Source organism: Phyllostomus hastatus, unplaced genomic scaffold (genome assembly GCF_019186645.2).
Source record: "Phyllostomus hastatus isolate PE091 unplaced genomic scaffold, TTU_PhHast_1.1 phas_contig_16, whole genome shotgun sequence".
NCBI classification, from domain to species: domain Eukaryota; kingdom Metazoa; phylum Chordata; class Mammalia; order Chiroptera; family Phyllostomidae; genus Phyllostomus; species Phyllostomus hastatus.
The window spans coordinates 12,057-17,448 of record NW_025333643.1 but is presented as its reverse complement, the minus strand read 5'-3'; the positions used below and the strand labels follow the sequence as shown (position 1 = coordinate 17,448).

Sequence of the window (5,392 nt, the reverse complement as noted above, 5' to 3'; positions counted from 1 at the left end):
GTGCCCCTCTCTCTCCTGGCCTGCTCCTTTAAGTCAACACGATTAATTAGAAGTTGCATTCACAAAACCAGATAAAGAGAGCATACAGAAAACAATAGAAGAATGTGACTTTGAAGCTTACATTTTTAAAAATCCCAAATAAAATATAATCAGATCATGTCACATGGCATTACAAAGAAAAATGCATTAACTAGGGTTTAAGAGGGGAATTTAAGGGTGATTCAAAACAGGAAAATATTTCACTATTAGGAAAACTGTTAGTCACATGTATTATCTTACAGCTTAAAGAAGAAAAGCTCTATGATCGTTTCAATGAGTCCTGCCAAGAACAGGATAAAAAGCCCTGGTTGGGCAGCTCAGTTGGTTAGAGGGTAATCCCAATACACCAAGGTTGTGGGCACATGCAAGAAGCAATCAATGAATGCATCAAAAAGTGGAACAACAAATCAATATTTCCCTCTCTATAAGTCAATAAAATAAAAAAATTTAAATATGTAGATTATTAAAAAAGAACAGGACAAGATTTGACATCCACACATAATTTTTAAAATGCACAAGGAAACCTACTTAAGCTGACCACTAGAACATACAGCAATCATCATACTGAATATGAAGCATTTAAAACACCACCACTAAGACTGGGAATGTGACACAGGTCTGTCTGTTACCACTGTTTCCATTCAGAATACTGCTGCTACTTCTAACCAAGGCAAGGAAACCAGAGAAAAGAAGGTCTACTATGAATACTAGAAAAGAAGAGGTAAAAACCTCACTAGTTGTAGAAAATATAATTACCCACCTGAAAAATCCAAGAAAATTTACTGAGAAGCTCCTAGTACTAAGGAGAACATTAACCAAGGAAGCAAACTGAAGGGTAGAGTTAAATAATGTGCCCAGACCACACAGTGAGCAGAGCCCTGCCTCCAACTTGGGTCTCTCTGTCCCCTGTGTCCCTCACTCTGGAAGCATTAGCTCTCACTCTGACTGACTTCAGAAGAACAGAGGTCTCACTTTTTCAGTGGTCTGTTTTCGAATTCCACAGGACTCTTTTAGAAAATACAAAAGCAATGAATCAGAGCTTACCTTCTACCGTACAGATTGCAGCTGCCAATACCTGAGGTCTCAGTGATGACAACAAATTTTTTCTACTGTGCTTTTTGATAAATCACCACCTAATCTTCCAATTCAAAAACTGGTGGAAGTAAATCATTGGCAGAATTTAATGCTACCTACACGAAACTCCTCCCTTTAGTAAATTCCCCCCAAACACAGAGACTTAAAAAGAATAAGGGGCTCACACAGCTTTTCAGGTGACCCACACACTAAATTCTGCCTATCTGTGCATCTCTCAGGAGGGCTATAGGGTGAGGATTTCACCTGGAGAATACTGACTGTATATAACCCTGGAACCAAAAGATACTGCACCTGCGAAATTTTGTTTCAGTCAAAATCATGGGCAGAGATTGGGAACCTTCATCACCAGACAACCCTGTAACTTGGTCCAAACTGTGCAAACACAAAGTTTCAGCTTTAAAAAAAGGAAGGAAATCCATCCCCACAAATAAGCAAGGCACAAGCCCGTAGTCCAAGCTCCTGATGACTTGGAACAAGAATTCATTCTCCAACTTCAGTTGCAGTGGCTTCAACAAGGGTCCTTTTGCCCTGAGGTCACCCTTGTGAAGTCTCACAGGTCAGTGAGGATCACCATCCTCCACTGATGTGGCAATGCCCACATGTCCACAGTCAGTGCTGTTCTCCTGTGGTCTGCTCCCCAGTACCCCTGACATGAGTGTGTGGTGGTCCTCTTTGAAGCTGTTCTCCCTCCAGGAATCTCCTACCTGAAGTGCAGAGCCTTCTCTCTGCCATGAACAGGTATCCACAGCTCCCCCCGGATGCTCTGATGTGACCAGAGAAGGCCCATCCTGAGCAGACTGTGGATCCTCACATGGCAGGTCCTACATCAAAGGAGGTAAAGCTGCCCACTCATCGATGGTTTCTTGTTTTCTATGTGCCTGAGGCTTTCCAGGAATAGCTCTTTGGGTCTGCACACACTCCTTTTCCTTTTGGAGCTGAATTTCTTCTCTGGACCTCATCACTTGTAGGCTCAGGGTACCTTGGCATCTTTTCAAAGTTCCCTGGCATTGGATAGATAGGTGGTTTTTTCCTTCTGAGTTGGGGGTAGGGGGTGCATGTGGGTAGAGCAGAGCTCTGGCTCCTTGCACTGGGGTAACTAGAGGGCTCCATTTGTGGAGTGACACATTCCTAGGGCCTGCATTTCAGGTGGGTCACATACCCAGTGCCTCCCAGCTGTCTGCAGAATGGTCAAAACCATTGAACAAGCAGTGAAGTCAGAGGTCAGAGAAGTAGGAGGTGGTCTTCATCACACAGGTGAAAGTGAGCATTAGTGATGCAGTGACATCCCAAACACAGAAAGTAGGACTTGCCTGATCGAGAACTGAGTAGGGCGTAGGAAGGGCCCTGAGCTGGGAGTCATGCCCCCACCCGCCACAGGCTGAGGGCACCAGGGTGAGTCCCAGAACTGCCCCAGCTCCTCTGCTCAGTGGCCTGACCTCTGGCTCACTGGGGGCGGGAAGGGCTCTCCAAACCAAAGAAGCAACTCTCACTTTCACCAAGGACAAGGAGAGAAAAATACAACACTGTTACTGTAGATGGCACTGGGACTTTCTGACAACAAACATTAAGTTGTCTTCAGTTGAGTGAAATGTATTTCTTGCTGAACTTAAATCGTTTGTGGGAGGTACTTTGAAGTGGGGAAATATCCTGGTCCTTATCAAACTCGCAGATGTGAGTATTGGTGTTCACTAATTCCTGCCTGCATCAGTCATCACTGCAATATTTATAAAGTAGCGATTTTCTAACACTTTCATTCCTTCTGCATTTGTTAGTTGGTGCTCCACTGTAAGGGTTTCCTCTTCTTCTCTAGTTATGTATCTTAGTTCTTTTAAAATCTCATCAGCGCCATAATTTTCTCGTCTTCTTTGTCTTTTTTTTTTCGAATTTGGTTACTTGTTTCTCCTCTTCTAGTCTACTCTTGTCAGAATTTTATCTGAGTCTTAAAAGAACGAACTTTTTCATTTGTTGACTGCCTCAGGTTTGGTTCCTCCAGAAGCAGACCATCTGTGGCTTGCCTGTAACTCTGAGCAATGCATGAGGAGCAGAGAAGGAAAACCCATCATTGGAGTATGCTTCCCTTCTAGTAAGGATGGGTTGTTGCCCTCCCCGGGATAGAGGAGATCTAATGTCATGAACATGTCAGCTGCTTATGGCCTTGCACACCACATAGCAAGGTCTCAGCATTGATCTGACTTGCTGACAGTCACTGACTCAGTGGGGTGGTAGCTACCTCAGACCACCATGGCAGATCCATTCCTTCCCAGGCCCCTTTGTAAGGGTTGAAGCGGCTGAGGACAGAAGGCACTGGATGAGCCATCCTGGTGACCTGCTTATTCAGTGCTTCTGCTTCCACCACACATGCTTTCCAGTGGACATTGGTGTGGCACACAAAGGCCCACACATTCGGGCCCACTGCCATAGCTCCATCCACATGCCTCTTCCTCGGACATCCTCATTTCCAGTCTCCCAGTCTTGCTCTCTCTAGGCCTTGACCTAGCAGCCAAGACATTTGCCATGGCCTGAAAGTGTGCACATATCCTGACTTCAGGCCATTTGTCCTCCACACAAAGCAGATGACCTGTTGTATTTTAAACACTGCTCCTGACAGGATTTTCCCTCACCACTCTTTCCAGTGCCCTTGTGTGTAACAGCAGCCCACTGTTAGCTTATGCTGACATACCGTGAGTACCTAACTGTTGCCACAACATTTATTTCTCTTCTCCTCTGTCAAAAGATTGTAGAGAAATCCTCAAGCAGCCATGGGTATGAGCTGATGGTGAGGCATCAGTGCAAGAAAGACAAGGACTTGTGCACTTGTTCACACAATCTGCCTGTTTCCTCCACACCTGCTTGTACAAATGACTGTTCCAAGTGCACTAATTTCATTGCATGACAGGTGGCAATTGTGCTTGCCTGAATTTATGATTTGGAGGGTCTAACAATTGCCCCAGCTTGTGATGCTCCATGGTCCAACACTTGGTTTCTCCCAGGTCCAGTACTGTGTCAGAAACTAGCTTTTTTTCTCTCTGTCTGAATGGCAATGAGTTCTCTGCTGTAGACATCAGCATCTTGCTCCAGAACCTTAGGGGTCTGGGTGCAGCTCACTTCTCAGGGCTTGCCAGAGACTCTGCAGAGTGTCCTTAAAAACCACAGATGTACAGACCACGCTGGGTTGCCGCCACCATCGTCCCAGCCCTCGGGTCTCAACAAGGCCGGGTGAAGCTCCAGAATGGGAGACAAGCCAATTTAGGAGCAGACTGGATCCAGCTTCACTCAACATTACTGCCAGGTATTTGATAATGACAGAACCCAACTAGGCCCAATTTACATTGACATGTCATACCTTACGTGGGAAGGACAGCAGTTCCAGGGGAAAGCTGCCATTGTGGAGAAGTTGTCTAGCCTTCCATTCCAGAAAATCCAGCACAGCATCACGTTGCAGGACCATCAGCCCATGCCAGATAGCTGCATGACCAGCATGGCTGTGGGCCAGCTTAAGGCCAATGAAGACCCCTTCATGGGGTTCCACCAGATGTTCCTATTAAAGAACATCAACGAGGCTTGGGTTTGCACCAATGACATGTTCCAACTTGCCCTGCACAACTTCAGCTGACCTCCTCCCAGCCAGGCACTCCTGCTGTTTCCTCCTCCCTCTCTTCCCAATACTATTCACACTCCTCCAGATGCTCCAGATACCACACCCATGTGAGCAGGGCCCTGGTGGGAGTGGGCGCAGTGTGCTGCTGCTGCCTAGGCTTTCTGCATGATGTTTGGACACTAGACTAGTTACATCTGGCAGGAGAAGTTTGTGTTGTACCAACGCATGCCTTGGAAAGACTTAAGGAATGCAAAAGGTTGTCTTTTTTTTAAAATCTACTGACAAGTTGCTCTAGTAACCCAAAGAAGTGAAGGAGAAAGCAGCTGCCTCACTGCCCAGACATTGATTTGTTCAGATGTTTCAATGCCTCATGATACAATAAAACCACAAAGGTTTTCTTAACAAAACAAAACAAAAAACCCCACAGATGTCTTTAGCACCACTGGGTCCACCAGGCCATGTGCCCAAGCCGCTGGGCTGCTTGCAGTTCAGCCTGAGTGGCCCGCAAAGCTCCCCCTGCTCTGGGCCCCACTCAGAACCAGAGAGCTCTTCTGTCACCTGGAGCGAATCAGGGTAGGATTCCCAAGGGCAGTGTATGTTGTCTCCAAAACCTAAAGCAAGCTTTGTGTCTGTTTCTCAGTGATAAGTGGCACAAGTCAT

At 46.1% G+C, this 5,392-nt stretch overlaps 1 pseudogene; it reads left to right on the top strand.

Moving 5' to 3' along the window:
* Positions 1–4,363: 4,363 nt before the first annotated feature.
* On the top strand, positions 4,364–4,747 carry LOC123814315 (annotated as a pseudogene).
* Positions 4,748–5,392: the final 645 nt, after the last annotated feature.